At 34.9% G+C, this 21268-nt stretch overlaps 1 non-coding gene across 1 annotated transcript; it reads right to left on the bottom strand.

Moving 5' to 3' along the window:
• Positions 1-1174: 1174 nt before the first annotated feature.
• LOC123388148 lies at positions 1175-1281 on the bottom strand. Its single transcript, XR_006602707.1, has one exon. It is a non-coding gene; the product is annotated as a U6 spliceosomal RNA (small nuclear RNA).
• Between the last annotated feature and the right edge of the window lie 19987 nt (positions 1282-21268).

The raw sequence follows: 21268 nt of genomic DNA, 5'->3' as shown, positions 1-21268 counted from the left end.
CATCAGGGAAATACAAATCAAAACCAGAATGAGATACCACCTCACACCTTTCAGAATGGCTAAAATGAACAAGTCAGTCAATGACATGCTGGCGAGGATGTGGAGAAAGGGCAACCCTCCTACACTGTACGTGGGAATGCAAGCTGGTGCAACCACTCTGGAAAACAGCGTGGAGGTGCCTCAAAAAGCTGAAAATAGAACTAACCTATGACCCAGTGATTGTAGTACTGGGTATATACCCTAAAGATACAAACGTGGCATTCTGAAGGGGCACATGCACCCAAATGTTTATAGCAGCAATGTCCACAATAGCCAAACTATGGAAAGAACCTAGATATCCATCAACAGATGAATGGATCCAGAAGGTGTGGTATATATACACAATGGGATACTATGCAGCCATCAAAAGAAATGAAATCCTGCTATTTGTGATGACGTGGGTGGAACTAGGGGGTATTATGCTTGGCGAAATAAATCAATCTGAGAAAGACAACTATCATATGATCTCCCTGATATGATGTAGTGGAGATGCAACATAGGTGGTTTCGGGCGTATGAAAAGAAAAATAAAAGAAGATGGGATTGGGAGGGAGACAAACCATAAAAGACTGAATCTCACAAAACAGACTGAGGATTGCTGGGGGGAGGTGTGTTGGGAGAGGATGGTGGGGGTATGGACATTGGGGAGGGCAGGTGCTATGGTGAGTGATGATGAGTGCTGTGAAATGTGTAAACCTGGTGATTCACAGACTTGTACCCCTAGGGATAAAAACACATTATATGTTTATAAAAAATTTTTAAAAATAATTTAAAAAATCCATTAAAGAAAAAACGCATATAGCAAGCCCAGAGCTAATCTCATATTCAATCAAAAAGTTTGAAAGTTTTCCCCTTAAAGATCAGAAAAAAGACAAATGTGTCCACTTTCACTACTTTCATTTGACATAGTACTGGATGTCCTAGCCAGAGAAAAAAGGAACACAAAGAAATAAAAGACTCAAAAAAAAAAAAAAAGGAAGAAGTATATATATATATATTTTTTGGATAACATAAACTTACATGTAAAAGAATTATAAAAAATTCACAAAAAATTTTGAATAAACAAATTTAGTAAAGCTGCCAAATACAAGATCAATATATAAAAGACAAGAATTTTGTTTTGTTTCGTTTTTTTTTTAAATATGGAATGCTTCCCAGTTTTTCATGTCATCCTTGCTCAGTGATCAAGCTAATCTTCTCTGCATCATTCCAATTTTAGTATATGTGCTGCCAAAGTAAGCACAAGACAGGAGCATTTTAGCACTCTAATGATGAACTGTCTGAAAAAATAAAGAGAACAATCTAATTCACAATAGCATCAAAACTAATAAAATACTTAGGAAAAGATTTAACTAAGAATATGAAAGATCTGTACCCCATAAACTATGACATTGATAAAGAAATTGGAGACATAAATGGAAAGATAGCTCATATTTATGAATGGTAAGAATTAACATTGTTAAAATGTCCATATTACTGAAAACCATCTGTAAATTCAATTCCTATCAAAAATCCAATGTTAGGGGCGCCTGGGTGGCTCAGTGGGTTAAGCCGCTGCCTTCGGCTCAGGTCATGATCCCAGGGTCCTGGGATCGAGCCCTGCATCAGGCTCTCTGCTCAGCAGGAAGCTGCTACCTCTTCTCTCTCTGCCTGCCTCTCTGCCTGCTTTTTATCATTCTCTGTGAAATAAATAAATAAATAATCTTTTAAAAAATCCAGTATTGTGTTTTTACAGAAGTAAGTAAAGAATCCTAAAATTTATATGAGACCATAAAAGACAACAAATAATTAAAGCAGTTCTGAGAAAGAATGAAGAAGCGAAATTACACTCTTGATTTGAAACTATACCACAAAGCCCTCATGCTCAAAACAATAAAGTATACTGGCATAAAAACAGACCCATAAACAAGTATAACAGAATTGAGAGTCCAGAAATAAATCCTTTCATACAGTCACCTAATATTTGACAGGGGCCAACATATGTAATGGGTAAAGATAGTCTGTTCAAATAAATGATATTTAAAACTGAATAGTCACATAAACCAGCATGAAACTGGAACCTTATATCACTCATCAATCTTAACTTGAAATAGATTAAAGACTTAAATGTGATGCATGAAACTAAATTTCCTAAAGGAAAACATAGGAAAAATTCTCCTTGACATTGGTCTTGCAAATAGTTTTTTGGATACCAGACCAAAAACACAAGCAAAAGAAGCAAAAATAAATAAATGGTATTCCATTAAACTAAAGTTTCTGCATTGCCAAAAAAACAAAAGAGAGAGAAAGAATGAAAACACAATCCACAGAATGGAAGAAAATACTTACAAATCTTATATCTGAAAAGAGGTTAATAACCAACAAATACAAATAGAAAATAATATATAATTAAAAAAATAGCAAAAGGATCTCAATAGACTTTTTTTTTTCAAAAAAGTTATATAAATGACCAACAGGAGCATTAAAAAGTGCTCAACGTAAAAACTCAGGGCAAAGTCATTATGTTGTTGTTGTTGTTGTTTACCTCTGAAAAACACAGCAAGATATTACTACCTATAAGAATATATACTACCAAAAAATTAAAACTAACAAGTTTTGGTAAATATTAGGTAAAATGCGGAACTTATGCACTGTGATAGGGATATAAATTTGTATGGAAAACAGTATGGAGATTATTCATATTATTAAAAGTAAAATTACCATATGATTCAGTAATCCCACCTCTAGGTATATATCTAAAGGAAACGAAGTCACTATTCGAAGACATATCGGCACTCTTATGATCATTATAAAATTATTAACTCTAAGCAAGAGATGGAAATAACTTCAGTATCCATTAATGGATGAATGAATAAAAAAGTATGGTAAATATATACTATGGAATACTACTTAACCATGAAAAATTAAGAAATACTGCCATTTACAATAGCATGGATGGATCTTGAAGGTATTATACTAATTGAAATATTTCAAAGGTTTTATATATTTTTTTAATTTATGTATTATGATATCTCTTACATACAGAATCTGAAGGAAAAGCAAACTAATGAAAACTTAGAGTTGAGTTGACAAGAGGTGAACCTGGGGTGGAATAAGGTGGTCAAAGGGTACAAACTTGCAACTATAATATGAAAAAGTTCTGGGGATCTAATGTACAGCATGATGATCATAGTTAATAATATATACATACTTTTTTATTGTGCTTCCCTTTATTAAACTTTGCATATATCACATTCTTACAAGTTGAAAGTTTATAGCAATCTTGTATAAAATAGGCCTGCTGCCACAATTTTTCTAAACATTTGTTCATTTTGTGTCTCTCTGTCACATGTTGGTAATTCTTGCAATATTTCAAGTTTTTTCATTATTATTGTATTTGTTATGGTGATCTGTGATCAGTAATTATGACCCACTGAAAACTCAGAACTAGTTTACTTAAGGTATATACATTGTTTTTCCTTAAAGACATAATGCTTTTGAACAGTACAGTATACTGTTTATTTTTTATATGCACTGGGAAACATAATTTTTTATTTGCACTGGGAAACCAAAAAAAAAATAATAATGATTTGACTTAGTTTATTGAGATAATCGCTTTATTGAGGCGGTCTGGAACAAATCCCACAAGACCTCTGAAGTTTATCTCTACTGTACTATATACATAAAAGTTGCTAAGAGAGTAGATCTTAAAATTCCTTACCATACATGCATAAAAAACAGTGGCAACTATATGAGATAGTAGATGTATTAATATTTTTATGTAGATTATATTGTAATACAGATGTATGCCAATTTATCAAATGGTACAAAATTTACACAATGTTAAAAGTTTGCAGTGTTATAAGAAATCATTTCTTAAATTTACAAATTATAATATGTCAATTATTTTTCAATAAAGCTGGAAAAAACTTTTTGTAGAATTAATCTATTTTTCAAAAAAGGAATTAAGGAAGTAGAAACTGCAACTAACTCTGAAATAATGAAATACAAAATCCATTTTAGTTATATACACTGTGACAAACACTATTAGTTAGTTTACAATGAAGGAATACTTATGAAGCATGAAGGATGGTCTATAAATAAGGCTGAAAGAGCTCAGTTTTAAGGTTTAAATTTAAAATCTTCTTTTGAAATACTAAACTGACCACCCAGTTTTCCAAGCATAAATGTCTTAACTGCATGAATTTATAAAATACAACTCTATAATCTAGTTTCATAAGAAAGCAGCATGCAAATCTTGAATAAGACAGACTTGCTTAAGTTTCTTTATGTTCAACAGTAAAGGACACTTCCCTAAAAATAAATAGAAGAAAAATCAGCATATTTATTATGATAATTATTATTCATAATGAGATTCATATTGAATTAAGGAATATATAGCCTCAGAGGGGGTAAAGTAAAATGAAATTTATTTTGGTAAATGTGTCTCTGAATAGTCAATACAATGCCTCAATATAAATGAATATTATCATTTTGAACAATTTAATTACTATTATTAGAATTATTATAAGTATAAAAATAGCTATCATTTTAGCATGGAATATGAGACTCTCATGCTCCATGCTTCATTACATCCACACAACAACTCTGCATAATAAGTATTATCATCACCCTTTCATGGGTGAAAAAACTGAGGCTAACACATTTAGATAACTGGTTTATGATTACATGGCTGATAAAGAAGCATCACACTAATTTAGGCTTTATGATTTCAGAATTGTACTCTTTCCACTGCACATTCTATTACTCTGTAAATACTTGGCTTGTTCTCATTTAGTTCTTTAATTTTATTCATGTGGTGATGGCTTAAAGCTTCATTTAAAGGAAGCTTAAAAAATTCATTTAGCCAAAAGCTCCCAAGAATTAAAAATGTCAGGGATCTAATGTAGACATGGATATCATTAGTTAATGGGTAACTATATATTTTCCACTCTAGTGAGATAACAATCAGAGTATTTTTCAAAGTTATAGTCTCTGAGTGTTCAAAAGGACTTTGTTAAAATAGAAATATTTAGACAAAGGTGATCAAAAGTCTGGATCAGGTCACCTTAAGATAAATATTAGGAAACTGAGGAAACAAATGGAGATTTGAACACTGAGCTATGATATAATGAATGGTTTAAAGTATTTAGTAGAGCATAGAAAAGCCCTTTAAAGCCTGGTCTTAGCCTAGAATTGCAGCTTCTGGGATATCTATCTATCATCTACCTACCTATCTATCTATCTATCTAGATATAAATTTGAAAACTTTTTTAGACAGGAGGGGATGAGGTGGGCAGGGCGCGTGCTCCTCTCTTAGGAAGGAGTCTGGGCAGAAAGCATGCCTTTCCTGAGCCTCTGGGCCCAAGGAGAGGCGAACATGGCACCCGTGAAAGCAAGGCCCAAGAGGCACCAACTCTCCCGAAGCTTTACTTCCCTGATGCGACAGAAGCCTTGCTGAGAAAGCAGCAGCGAAGTGCTGTTCGCTCCAAGCCAAAGCCTCTGCGAAAGCACAGCATTCGCTGAGAAATGTTCTGCGGGCTGCTGCTGCTTGCCTGAGCACCAATCTCGCCGTGGGAGAAACCCGCATACATCGAAAGCCTCTTTACATGGGCATCTCCCCTGGGAAAGCACAGCGTTCCTTGGGAAATCAGAGTTGGGTTTGGGGATGCTGCTGCTGCTTGCCTGGGCTAGTCTCTGCAGCTCAGTGGAAGATACCCGCATGGAGTGAAATACCCTTTGCCCTAGCATCCCCTCTGCCTGAGAGAGAAGCCACGTGTGGGGAAGGCACAGCACACCGCCCCCGGAGAAGAGAAGGAGCCGTTGGCCTTGGGGTCGGGAAATGCTCGGGAGGCAGGATAGCCTTCCGTGGCACGAACAGCAGGCCGCTGGCAAGACAAGTGTCACCCGCTCCCTGTGTGGACAGATGGAAGCCTGGCTGCTAAGGAGACATGAGGGGACGTCTAGGGCAGGGTCGCGTGCTCCACTCTGAGGCAGGAGTCTGGGCAGAAGGCAGGCCTGTCCTGTGCCTCTGGTCCCAAGGGGACAGCATCTCCTTGGCCACCTGTCCCAAGGGCAGACTTGGGCTTGCCACCAGGTGCCATACCCGGAACTCGCAGAAACAGCCCCATGGAGAAATGGGCAGTCAGATGCCGTCTTCCACCAAGATGTGGCAGGGAATTGGGTGGCAGGGCGTGTGCCAGGGAAGGAGTGGAGACAGTCCTCCACAGTTCCCCATCCCAGTGCACGGGTCATGTGCAGTGATCCTGTCGCCTCCTCTCCCCTGTGGTGAAGGACTGGCCTAAACCCGAGTCTGCCTGAGCACCGGACAAAAGGCAAAGCCTTACCTACCCCAGGAGATGGTAATAGGCATAGAGTGCCATGCTAGGACACGCACGCAGCTGCAGGGTTGTGACTGTGTCTGCTTAGTTCGGCTTAGCAAGATGAACCCGGGGCGTGAACTTGGAGCCTGGGAAAGCAAGTCCCAAGAGGCACCAGCTCTCCCGAGGCTCTTCTTCCCTGCCGCGACAGAGCGAAAACCCAAATTCTTGCTGAGGAAGCAGCAGTGAAGTGCGGTTCATGCCAAGCTGAAAACCTCTGCGAAAGCATAGCAGTCGCTGGGAAATCAGAGTCGGTTCTGTGGGCTGCTGTTGCTGCTTGCCTTAGCCTAGTATTCGTAGCAGGATGGGAGAAACCCGCATAGAGCGAAAGCCTCTTTGCCTGGGCATCCCCTCTGGGAAAGCACAGCATTCTTTGTGAAATCAGAGTCGATTCTGTGTGATGCTCCTGTTTGCCTGAGCTGGTCTCCACAACACGGTCTCCTACACTGGGAGATGGTAGTGTGCATAGAGTGCCATCCTAGGCTACGCATGCTACTGCAGGGTTGTGGCTGTGTCTGCTTAGTTCGGCCTGGCAGGGTGAACCCAGGATGCGAACATGGAGCCTGGGAAAGCAAGGCCCAAGAGGCACCAGCTCTCCCGCAGCTCTTCTTCCCTGACGCGACTGATGCCTTGCTGAGGAAGCAGCAGCGGAAGTGCTGCTGTTCGCTCCAAGCCAAAGCCTCTGCGAAAGCACAGCATTCGCTGAGAAATGTTCTGCGGGCTGCTGCTGCTGCTTGCCTGAGCCCAGTCTCGCGGTGGGAGAAACCCGCATACAGCGGTTTGCCTGGGCATCTCCCCTGGGAAAGCACAGCGTTCCTTGGGAAATCAGAGTTGGGTTTGGGGATGCTGCTGCTGCTTGCCTGGGCTAGTCTCCGCAGCTCGGTGGAAGATACCCGCATGGAGCGAAATACCCTTTGCCCTAGCATCCCCTCTGCCTGAGAGAGAAGCCAAGTGTGGGGAAGGCGCAGCACACCGCCCCCGGAGAAGAGAAGGAGCCGTTGGCCTTGGGGTCGGGAAACGCTCGGGAAGCAGGATAGCCTGCCGTGGCACGAACAGAGTCACTATTCGAAGACATATCTACACTCTTATGTTCATTATAAAATTATTAACTCTAAGCAAGAGATGGAAATAACTTCAGTATCCATTAATGGATGAATGAATAAAATAAGTATGGTAAATATATACTATGGAATACTACTTAACCATGAAAAATTAAGAAATACTGCCATTTACAACAGCATGGATGGATCTTGAATGTATTATACTAAGTGAAATATTTCAAAGACTTTATATATTTTTTTAATTTATGTATTATGATATCCCTTACATACAGAATCTGAAGAAAAAGCAAACTAATGGAAACTTAGAGTTGAGTTGACAAGAGGTGAACCTGGGGTAGAATAAGGTGGTCAAAGGGTACAAACTTGCAACTATAATATGAAAAAGTTCTGGGGATCTAATGTACAGCATGATGATCATATTAATAATGTATACATACTTTTTTATTGTGCTTCCCTTTATTAAACTTTGCATATATCACATTCTTACAAGTTGAAAGTTTATAGCAATCTTGTATAAAATAGGTCTGCTCCCACCGTTTTTCTAACGACATTTGTTCATTTTGTGTCTCTCTGTCACATGTTGGTAATTCTTGCAATATTTCAAGTTTTTTCATTATTATTGTATTTGTTATGGTGATCTGTGATCAGTAATTATGACCCACTGAAAACTCAGAACTAGTTTACTTAAGGTATATACATTGTTTTTCCTTAAAGACATAATGCTTTTGAACAGTACAGTATACTGTTTATTTTTTATATGCACTGGGAAACATAATTTTTTATTTGCACTGGGAAACCAAAAAAAATAATAATAATTTGACTTAGTTTATTGAGATAATCGCTTTATTGAGGCAGTCTGGAACAAAACCCACAAGACCTCTGAAGTTTATCTCTACTGTACTATATACATAAAAGTTGCTAAGAGAGTAGATCTTAAAATTCCTTACCATACATGCATAAAAAACAGTGGCAACTATATGAGATAGTAGATGTATTAACATTTTTATGTAGATTATATTGCAATACAGATGTAGCCAATTTGTCAAATTGTACAAAATTTACACAATGTTAAAAGTTTGCAATGTTATAAGAAATCATTTCTTATATTTACAAATTTTAATATGTCGATTATTTTTCAATAAAGCTGGAAAAAACTTTTTGTAGAATTAATCTATTTTTCAAAAAAGGAAGTAAGGAAGTAGAAACTGCAACTAACTCTGAAATAATAGAATATAAAATCCATTTTAGTTATATACACTGTGACAAAAACTATTACTTAGTTTATAATGAAGGAGTACTTAGGAAGCATGAAGGATGGTCTATAAATAAGGCTGAAAGAGCTCAGTTTTAAGGTTTAAATTTAAAATTTTCTTTTGAAATACTAAACTGACCACCCAGTTTTCCAAGCATAAATGTCTTAACTGCATGAATTTATAAAATACAACTCTATAATCTAGTTTCATAAGAAAGCAGCATGCAAATCTTGAATAAGACAGACTTGCTTAAGTTTCTTTATGTTCAACAGTAAAGGATACTTCCCTAAAAAGAAGAAAAATCAGCATACTTATTATGATAATTATTATTCATAATGAGATTCATATTGAATTAGGGAATATATATCCTCAGAGGGGGTAAAGTAAAATGAAATTTATTTTGGTAAATGTGTCTCTGAATAGTCAATACAATGCCTCAATATAAATGAATATTATCATTTTGAACAATTTAATTACTATTATTAGAATTATTATAAGTATAAAAATAGCTATCATTTTAGCATGGAATATGAGACTCTCATGCTCCATGCTTCATTACATCCACACAACAACTCTGCATATTAAGTATTATCATCACCATTTCATGGGTGAGAAAACTGAGGCTAACACATTTAGATAACTGGTTTATGATTACATGGCTAGTAAAGATGCATCACACTAATTTAGGCTTTATGATTTCAGAATTGTACTCTTTCCACTGCACATTCTATTACTCTATAAATACTTGGCTTGTTTTCATTTAGTTCTTTAATTTTATTCATGTGGTGATGGCTTAAAGCTTCATTTAAAGGAAGCTTAAAAAATTCATTTAACCAAAAGCTCCCAAGAATTAAAAATGTCAGGGATCTAATGTAGACATGGATATCATTAGTTAATGGGTAACTATATATTTTCCACTCTAGTGAGATAACAATCAGAGTATTTTTCTAAGTTTTAGTCTCTGAGTGTTCAAAAGGACTTTGTTAAAATAGAAATATTTAGACAAAGGTGATCAAAAGTCTGGATCAGGTCACCTTAAGATAAATATTAGGAAACTGAGGAAACAAATGGAGATTTGAACACTGAGCTATGATATAATGAATGGTTTAAAGTATTTAGTAGAGCATAGAAAAGCCCTTTAAAGCCTGGTCTTAGCCTAGCATTGCAGCTTCTGGGATATCTGTCTATCTATCATCTACCTATCTATCTATCTATATAGATATAAGTTTGAAAACTTTTTTAACTTAAAGATTTTGAGAAATAGAACATAATTAGCACCATAGAAGATCTGTTTATGATAACAACCTAGCCCCTCCTCCCAGTTTGTTAATATTCTCTCTTATTTAATGTAACATTGTGCAAATATACCACTACTGATCTGCCGTTATGAATGAAATAACTATAATCATCTGTTTGCATATCCTGGTGAAAATATTCATTTAGTTCCATGTTGTATTTCTAGGAATGGACCAAATTTTTTTTTTAATTTTTAAGTTTTCTAAATATTGTCCAACTTACCTCATATGTTTTTATTAAGTGCACTGTCATTCCTTCACATTCTTGCAAGACATTTTCACTGTTGCCCAATATGGTAAGTGTGTAGTAGCATGTCATTCTAGGTTTTAATTTATTTTTAATTTAATTTAATTTAATTTAATTCCAGATTCATAATAAAGATAAACAGTTTTTACATATGAGTGGCCATTTGGATTACCCTTTCTGTAAAGTACATGCTCCAATCTTTTGATATCTTAACATTGTGTCATACTGACTTCTTTAATAGTAGAATTTCTGAATGAACTTTTAGCTGTGTAGGTCTTCTCTATTTTATTTTGAACTTGTTTTCATTTCAAAATCTTTATATTTATTTTCATAATCTGCTTTTATTTTGCTTTGTCTATTATCTATCTATCTATCTATCTATCTATTTATTTGCAAGCAAGAGAGAGTGAGCAAGTGAGAGCGCAGGGAGGGATAGAAAAAGAAGGGAAAATAATCTTAAGCAGGCTCCAGGCTCAGCACAGAGCCCAACTCTGGGCTCTATTTCACAACCCTGACATCATGACCTGAGACAAAATGAAAGAAATAAAATAAAATTAATGTGTTAAGAAAAAAAAGGCAAAAGAATTGGAGGTTTAATTAAGTGAGCCACCCAGGCACCCCTGTGGTATCTTAAATTAGCTGTCATATCTTTAAAGTTCTACAGTATCCATTTAATTCATTTACAAAATCTTTCTCAATATCATTTTTAGTTTCAGTTTTTTGTTCAATTTGCTTCCCCTCTCATTTCTTTGAGCAGAGTAATCAAGCCATTTTACAATATTTATTGATCATTTTAATATCATACTTAATCCCATTTTGTCTATCAAATCTTGTTAATGGTTTTTCTTTGTGTGCTTTGTTACATTTTGCTATGTTCAAGACATTATATTTGAAACTCTTATTGAGTAGGGATAATTAAGAGCTATAATAATGGTATGGTCCTCCTTGGCAGGATTTTCTCTTATATCTGAGACTCTACAAGACAATCATACTCCAAATTCAGTGATTGAATTTCTCAGTTAACACAGAAGGCAAGGTAGGCTATAGTCTTATTTCTGCTTCTCCTTGTGCTTTGGAGATCTCAACTTTAATTTGGGTTGTACCAAAGTCCTCAAATTTGATTGCTGCTAGATTTTGAATTTTGTTTCTCTAGTATCAAGTGTCTATTAAAAACACAGCTCAGTGTGTTTTAAAGTTTCAAATGCTCTCAAAGCTAAAATGGCTTCAGGGCATATATCTCTAGACTCTCATTGTGTTTCGTATTTTGGCCCAGTAATCCCTCACTTATTTTTATAATCATTCTGATATTTTTAACTTTAAAAGCTATTTTTTCTGGATTTTTAAGTTGTCTTAAGTAGGAGTTTTTAGATCACCATTACTAGAAGCAACAACAAATATACATGAAAATATCTGCAGTAGTTTATCACATCTTTATGGCTTTGAACTTCCATAAGCCGAGGCATCCTTCTCTAATCACTTAGGCAAACTCCAATTTACCCTTTAAAACAACATAAGAATTGCTTCATTTAAGAACATGTTCAGGGATGACTCTTCCCCACTGTTCTTACCAACATTCCCACACACTCTTTGCTACCCACACCTTGTTTATGAACTTTCATTAGGTATATCAGCATCACCAGAATTTTGCTCTATTGTATTTTTGTCCTTTAGAGCCTTAATTAAATATTAATTCCATAGAAAGTCTGTCCCTTTTCTTTCAAACCTGGGTTAGTTATTTCTTCTCATTCTTTTTCAGAAGTTACTTTATTAGAGAAACTTACAACTGTATTGTGACTTTGGAGCCTTTACAGTTTTTTGACTGGAAAAATCACCCATCCCTGAGATTTTTACGCCGCTTCCTTGCTGATATTATTCAGAAATCTGTTCAAAACAGACTTTTTCAGGGAGGCCCTTTCGGACCACTCAGTTACAAAACCTCTTCTCAATCACTGCTCTTTTTAAAATGTGCTTATTTAGTTCAAATATGCATCACTATTAAAGAAAAACCAGTACGATTTTTTTCTTTTTAAAGTTGGATTACCTATTATCTATCTCTCCCATTAAAATGATTCCTCTGGGCTGGGGTTTTGTTGTGCTCATCTTAGGCCAGGCACTCAATAAATTGTCTCTGAATGATTGAATTGATTGACTCCCTTGCTAGATTCTCAACTTCATGAGGCCAAGGATTGTTCTATTCAGTCCTTCTTTATCCTCAATGTCTGTTATATTGCAGTCACTTACGTGACTAAGGGGAAAAATCACAGAAAGAAAGAGTTAAAAATACAGAAAAACCCCGTAGGTTTAATAACACAAAGCTTTCTAAAATTATTTAGCCCAGGAATTGAATACTGGCTGCACTTTTGATTTTTTTTAAATGGTATTGAATTTAATTTAAATGGAAATACTTGAATGGTAGAATAATAAAAAAAAATTATAAAAGCAACTTGCTCCTTAAAGTAAGAATTATATAGGGCATCTCTTCTAGAAGCAAAATTTTCAAATGTCAAACATCTGAAAGCATAGAAGGAGAAGTAAGAGTGTGAATTGTACTTCAATGCTCTTTTCTTTATATTCAGCAAACAGCTTCATTCACACCTTTCCAATTTTTTCAACTCTTTGGACAAAGCCTTCAGAGGAGTTACTGCTGATGACAACCATCACAGCCTGACAGGAGAAATTTTATAAAGAAAAATAATAGCATGTTTTCCCCAAATTGTTAAGGATATGGTGAAGCTCTGTCGGATTCAAAGGAGGAATGTGCAATTCTATGCTATATATAATAATAACTTATTTTAATAGTGGCTTTGCAATTTTTCAGATATATCCATTTACTGAAACCACTATCAAATAAACAAAAACAAACAAATTAACAGGGGTTCGAGACAGGAATTATCTAATCTAAAAATAGCACATGTTCACAGAATACACAACACATATCCCAAGTACTACTATAGGTTTCAAGTAATAGTCAAAACAATAGTAAACATGATTCAGACCCTACCAGTCAAATCATAAATGGGACCTTAACTGTAAATCCTTATCTTTAGATCAAAGCGGGTAATTGGGTGCTGAAGATACATTATAGAACTAATATGTTATAGAACTCCTCTGAAATGAGTCATTTATTCCATCACTTTTCCTGCACAGCTGCTGACCCATGTTTTGGTTCCTGGAAATAGCTGCTACCCGGTCATACTTCTTAAAAGCACATATATTGATAACTCTACTCATTCCTCCATTCCTCTGTGACTGTCACTGTGTTAAAATGTGGAGTCAGCTGACTCACTTGTGGTGGTAATAAAGTAGATGAGTTTTCAAAGTATTTTGTTATTTCTAAAAATGCAAAAACCAAATTACATTGAAATCCTAAGGGGTGTTTCAGGGAGAGCTGTAGGATGTGGTTTCTTGTGTAATCCACAGAGATTAGCTCCAACACATATTTAAACTCTCCTCTAGGAGCAACCTTAGTGGTAAAGCAAGAAGATAAACAGATGTATACACACCCTGGCACAAATTTATCACTTATGTTTGGCTTCCTAGTCTCCTTGTGTTACTTATTTATCTTAACTTCTCTCTGAAATCAGGGAACATAGAATCTCAATCAGTTGACATTTTTCTACTGAATTACCCAATAGTCTGATCATACCCCTAAGACTTTTTTAAATTATTTCACTCATAATCCCAAATCTGCTTTGCTTCCTCATCTTAGTACACTGTAATTTGATTTCAAAAGGAGGACAGTTGTCAGTAATGCCACATTCATTAATCTATTTTACAATTCCATGTACTTAGAACTATGAAAATATGTTAATAACATCCATTCCAATAAGCCACCCTAAATTTATTATCATGAAACAAGACCTCAAGAAAGAGAATTCAAAATCATCCATGTATTTGCAATTTATTGCAATAAAGCCTTTATCAATAGACTTCCCTGTGCACATGGTGGTCAAATTGCTGGTGAAAACCAGCCAGATCTATTACAAGCTTTCTCATGGCTTCTAGGTAACCCAAGTGAGCCTTTATTGATACTGGGAAGGGATAAAGCAGGGAAGGGATAAACAGTGATGTAAGAATTGGCTAGACAAAAGTAATGACTCTCATTACAGAGTGAGTATTTTAAGGCAAAAGAGCCTGTTGGGAATATTGTTTTATAAAATAGTGGGTTTTTTTTTTTTTTAACCTTTAAAAATTCAATTAGTTAGCATATAGTGTACCATTAGTTTCAAATGTAGATTTCAGTTATTCATCCATAGCATATAATAGCTAATGCTCAGTACTTACTGTTATAGCTTCTTGAAAGCAGAATTTTAAACCCACTGAGCCACCCAGGCGCCCTAAAAAAGCAGAATTTTAGATCATATTTTCTGATTACTTCCATGTAGTACAACACTTTCCTGCTAGCAACCTTCAAAACATACTGTTTGTTAGAGGAATTTCTTTAATAATAAATAAATAGGAATTTATTTAAATTTATAAATATATAAAATAAATAGGAATTTATTTAAATTTATTTAAATATTGCACACTGTTTCATTGTTCATAAATAAGGTGATGATATTATAGCCATTAGTTGGTAGCACTGATATATCACTTTCTTTTTACTTCTCAGTGCATTCTCTTTGCACAAAATAGATATATATTTTAAAAGAATCTGAATCTGTGGCAAACTTTTAAAAAACCCTATACAGTAAAGTTTATCATTTTAAGTAATCTCAATTATCTTCCTCAATTGTGATAGTATATCCTTCTATCTAGGCCAGATATTGTATGAGGGATTTGAAGAGACATACTTTTCTAAATTTCACTTTTCTCATCTGCAAAATGCTGATCATGATCCTACAATAAAATACACTTACAATTTTTTGATGAAAATTTATTTATTTATTTATTTTAAGATTTTATTTATTTATCAGAGAGAGTGGGCGAGAGAGCAAGCACAGGCAGACAGAATGGCAGGCAGAGGCAGAGGGAGAAGCAGGCTCCCGGCCGAGCAAGGAGCCCGATGCGGGACTCGATCCCAGGACGCTGGGATCATGACCTGAGCCAAAGGCAGCTGCTTAACCAACTGAGCCACCCAGGCGTCCCTTTTGATGAAAATTTAATCTGTATAAACAATATATTTGCTGTAATGCGTGGTTCATGGAAAACATCTTATTTAATTATAAGCAACAACAGTATTAGAAATTAAGTAAATGTGTCTATAATATTTAAAGTTTTAACACATAATTCCAGTGCTTTGCCTTATTTTCTCAAATCCCTTTACCACTTTCACTGACAGAGTCAAATGTACTTTTTCTACTAGTAGCCAGCTCTTTGTCTTTTGTCAGAAAAAGATGCCCTTGTGAATTATTTATAATAGAGATATTAGCAATAATAATAATAATAATAATAATAGCAATGAAAATGTTAAAAAAAAAGTTTTCTTAACTAATTAGGGTTCTTAGACATCAATTAGAGGAACCACCTCTGGCAAGCAAATTAATCTGCAAGACATTCCCAGAATTAACAAGTCAGTCAGATACAGGGTTGTCCGTAGACTGAAAGGTGAAGCAAAAGGACTAGGTTTGGAAAATAGGTAAGGACAGTGAAAAAAATGATCAAATTTTTGGGCAAAATAAATTCTTAGGTGTCCTTTCAATGGAGTCCTGGGCATTATGTAGCAGAAACTCTGGAGATTATCTCAATCCATTGGAGTCACCCCGTTTATTAGCTTGCTATTGACAAAGTTATTTACAAACTGTAGAGCAAGAGGTTATAATGTAGAAAACTGATGGTAATGCACAAGATTCTTGTTAACAATAATGCAAGTTAGTGATTTTTCATTAGAAAACATAAATGCTATATCCCAAATTATGGGCCCAGAGCACTTCTGCTGCACAACTCTGCTTATATCCCAAATAACCATGTGAACTAGTTTTAATATCTGCTTCTCTTATTAATTTTTGAATAAAAATTCTTGACACAAGTATTTTATAATTGTGTGATAATCATGCATTTAATTTCTTGGAGAACAAAACACACTTAGCATAACTTTGTTCTTTCACAGAACCAGCCTTGATAACACACTTCTATATGTTAGAAATGATGTAATAAATGTAGAATATTGGGCACTCGTTTGGTATTCTTTGACATGTTTTGCACTATCTAAAAAGAGATCAGTGAACTTGGACTGGAGTTAGTAGACATGGAAGGAAATAAAATATTACAGAGAAGAATACTCTGTGGTCTACAACCTAAACGGTCTGGGATTCCCATCATTTGGATCCCTGTAGCTTTACAAAAGTCAATTAAATTTTTGTATCTCCAATTAAAGTTGATTCCCCAGTACTTTTTCAAACATCTCTTGTAAAGTATTGTTTCCCAGAAAAAAAGGGATTTTGCATATGTATCTGCCTTTGTCTCTGGTCATGATCTCAGTCAGGATCCTGGGATCGAGCTCCATATCGGGCTTCCTGCTCATTAGGGAGTATACTTCACAGTCTCTCTCTGCAGCTACCTCCCCCTGCCCCACTCATGCTCTCTCTCTCAAATAAATAAATACAATCTTTAATTTTTTAATTAAAAATAAGATAAATAAAATAAAATAAAAAGTCTGGTCTTACTGCCCCACTTAGCTCCTTTTTTTTTTGAGTTGTATTTAAAGCAGCATGAGAGAGAACATGAGGCTTTTTTTTTTTTTTAAAAAAAAAAGGAAAAATTGAGTTTCGTTAGGATTTAAGATCTTGTCTGCTAGACAAAAAACGTTGGCTTTGTTAACATGTGAAAATTAACAAAAGAGAATAAGATAGAATTCTAATAATTTTTGTAGAAATTAAAAATTTCCTCCCACCCAATTACATACAGACCCATTAAGTAAATTCATTCCAATGTCCCAAACCAACCTTTTCTAATAGTAATGCATCTGTGTAAACAGGGTCAACCCAAGGAATAAATAAATATTATTATTTTTTCCTGTCTCTTCCACAGTCACATCTGGGTATATTGGTAGCAAGCCAATTATCTATCTTATAAGACATGATATCATAAGGAAGCGTATTCTGTCCATTTGGAACAACTGAAAATCATTGTAATTTTATCTTGGTGCAGTAACTTGAGATGGCACAGTGTGGGTTATGAATATATATATATTTTTTTTTACTGGGAAGAAGAGATTATAGAGATATTGGTTATCCAAGAGAGATTGACAGGTGTTGATAGTTGCCAGGTCAATATCCATCTACTTTTTCCTTTAATATCAGTAAGCACTGAGGGATTGACAACAAGGAAACTTAAAACAACATCAAATATTTTATTGTCTCTTTTCTAGTGATATTGTAACCATATGACAAAGTATCAGTCGTACAAGCTATCATGCTCTTTTACCTCTATCTTTCTGCCAGAAATGTGGGCTTAATAGTGAGAACTCCAACAGCAATTTTTGCAACTGTGAATAAAAAGCCATGAAAACCTCTAAGATAGTTCACTTGACTTTCTTAAGACGCTGAACCAACACCAGAAAACACTCTCTGTAGTCTTCTTGTTAAATGAAAAAATATGGTTAAACCACTTTTGAAAGTCTACTACATACAGCAAAATGTAAATCTTAATTGAAATATGTCCTCTCAGCTGTGCTTAAGCAACTGAGTCCTGAGCTTTTCAGGTTTTCAGTCTGAAAGAGTACACCTCTGGTGCTCTGAAAGGGAAGAGAAAGGACACCCTGTTCAACATCTAAATTAAAGAAGAGAAATCTGTGCATTTAAGTGGGCCATATAAAATTTATCAAGCAATTATCTCCTAACACCTGGTATCCAAATTACCTGATATGCTCTCCCTACTCCTTTATTCCACGTTCTTGCCTTTTCCAGGATTCTGTCTCACATCACAACATGTCTTCTGTTATTTCCTTCTTGCAAGCTAGTTTTGTTTTCTCCATCTAAAAAAAATCAACAATCATTGTGTATTTCAATTCCTACTTTCCTCAAATGCATTGATTCTTCTTATCTATTACTCTTTTCTCATACTCAGTGTCTTTGTCCTTATGGGGTTTGTACTTTGCTTTTCCCCATCCTTTACTGCCATTATATAATCAAATCTAATAACTTCTTAGAGAAAGTTAAAAATTCCTGCATAGCCACACGTGAACACAAAGTCACTGATTTTTAGCAAACCTATAAGATAGTCAGACATCCATTCAATTTCTTTTTTTTAAAGATTTTCTTTATTTATTTGACAGAGAGAGATGACAAGCAGGCAGAGAGGCAGGCAGAGAGAGAGGAGGAAGCAGGCTCCCTGATGAGCAGAGAGCCTGATTTGGGGCTAGATCCCAGGACCCTGGGATCATGACATGAACTGAAGACAGTGGCTTAACCCACTGAGCCACCCAGGCGTCCCTCCATTCAATTTCTTAACTGAGTCTCAAATGCATCCTGAGTTCTAACCTAAACCTAAGTAAGTTCTACTTCTTACATGTTGTTATATGACCAAATTCTTTCAGTTCAGTATTTTGTAACATTTAAATATTAATCAATTGATGCTTTGTCTGTGAATTTCTATGAAAATAATCTGAATACAGTAGATTTATTGTTATATTTATAGATTTATAATCAAAGTTTCATCAGTTGAAGTTTTTGGAAATTTCAGATATAGTGATTAACCTAAAATGATACTGCTTCAAATCCCTCTGATATCAAGGCCCAACACCTGATTATAGCCAAACCTGTGGTGGATAGTTCCAGGGGAAATACAGTTACTTAACACTGATAGCATCTCTTGTTCTCTCTCTCATTTTAGAATGTCTCCAACACAACCCAAAAGTGTAGGAGAGTTAATGTCCTCTGAGGACAGCTCTCAGTGAAGTGGAAATAAGAACCATAGATAAAATTGTCAGTTTTCAGGTCTTCATGAGGACAACTTAAAGAAGTTTCTCAGGACCTTTCAGTAAAAGCAAGCCTTCATTTTCTATCCACAACAATTATATCAACAATGTACCTTTTTGACAAAGTTGCTTCTTCACTGTATCACTTTCCCATTCTTTTCTACCTTGGATAATCTCCCAGATAAACTAACAGTACTCAAATCCTTTGTCCTACTCTTTGCTCTCAGGATAAATGGAGCCAAAAGACTTAGATTAATATCAAGTTCTGAATGGGATCTTAGAGCTATTTCTGTCCAGATTTTCATAAACATAGGGACCTTTGAATTATCAGGCTATAAATAAGTTCTAAATGGAGGGGGCAAAAGCAAAAAGTAGAAATTTTTATGTTTGATTTTTAATCATGATTAATTGACTTTATTGATTATTAAAAATACTAACATTATAAAAGTGTGGATCTTTGTAAAAAAATGTCATAATGTAAGAAATAAGTTGCATAGTCCTTTGGAGAATATTAAACCAAGTGTTCAGGTGCCATCTAATTTCTTGTTTAATCCAGAACTTTGGTGTGCATTATCTTGAGGAATAGGATTTTGAAGTCCAGACAGACTAACAGAAAACAAATCCAAATGTGTGTGTTTTTATATTTCTGCTTTTGTTGTAAAAATCAAAGTGTGATTGCTGTTTTAAAATGGTAAAACTAATAATGTTCATGGACTCTATTATAAATTTTCTAATTGTAGGGGAAGAATCCAATAAACATAGAATTAATTGATTTACAAATCTTCAAAGAGCTACAGGATCAGGTAGTGGTATGTTCTGATTCAACAGCATCATAATGCAGCATTTTATATGTGTGGCTACCAGATATTTTCATGAATGTTTGCTAGCTAGTCAGCCAATACAGAGAAATATTAGGTAGGGTAATTACTCACAGTTGTGTTTAATAAAATGAGAGAAAATTATCAAATGACACTAATAATAATAATCCTATAGCAGGCTAAATAATTCAATGATAATTACAAGTATTAATCTAGCTTTCTTACCTGTTTGTGACTCTTCTCTCCTTTATCATAATGGGAGTAGCAGATTGTCTGCAATGAATTGTGAAAACCCAGCAGTGACTTTGGCAGTGAAGGCCTCCCATCAATTTTGATAGGTTAAAATGATTCTGGTTAGTCTTGAGCAAATGTGTCAATTTTTTTTTTTTTGTGTGTGTCATAAAAGAAAGAAGCAATAGTAAATTCTTGCTGTTATTCCATGGAGAAAATAAAATCATACTGCCAACAAGAGGCTGTTGACACCGTAAGTGTAGTTAACTGTCTTGAAATACTAGGCCTCGAAATAAAATTCCAGTATTTCACATAACCTCTTTTTTTTTTAGAAAAAAAAAAAACAAAACAAAACAAAACTATACTGCTTACATTTAGGGCCCTGCTGTTGTGTAACTATTTTTGAACATGTCTACTACTGTAAGTGTATATATATATTTTTTTTCTGTGCAATAAAGTCATTTAGAGATAAATTTGGATTGCAAATTATTTTGGGGGAGGCATGGTATTTGTGGCTAGTCTTACAAGTAAAAAGGACTAAAAGAAAGAAGAAAAAATTTTTTTTATTACAGCATATTTACATTGTCCAAAGTACTTATTTACTATAATACTGACTAATGTATAATACTGTACACAAAGAAAGAAGTTAAATGAGTTATAATTCAGTCGAAGTATAGCTGGCCATTTTAAAAACTTACCACTGAATCTTTCTGGTATGAAAAGTGATATCTGGCAATCTGGTCCAGTTCATTACATCAGGTCATTTGTATGTTCTTATTACCATTTTGATAGCATAGCACATTTTATAACCCAGACATTTTACAATGGAACTATGATGCATGTATTTTCAAAAGTATAGACATACATGAAGCTATGAGGTCAAAAGGGATGAATGTCCGTAGTACCATATATACTCAACAAATAAAAGTGTCCAAGGCTCTGAGTGAGATTTATGAATATTGTGTAAGAATAGGCCAACATGTGGTTTTGATATAAATAATCTGTTCTTAAATTAGAATTACAGTCGTTGAGTACAGTGTTGAAAATGGCAGATAGATTTTAGCTATCGTTGCTCACTAGGGAAAATGGAAAAATGTTTAGTTTGGTCA

Source organism: Mustela putorius, unplaced genomic scaffold (genome assembly GCF_011764305.1).
Source record: "Mustela putorius furo isolate JIRA1106 unplaced genomic scaffold, ASM1176430v1.1 tig00003881_pilon_pilon_pilon, whole genome shotgun sequence".
In the NCBI taxonomy this organism is placed as follows: domain Eukaryota; kingdom Metazoa; phylum Chordata; class Mammalia; order Carnivora; family Mustelidae; genus Mustela; species Mustela putorius.
This window is presented reverse-complemented; position numbering and strand designations above follow the sequence as displayed.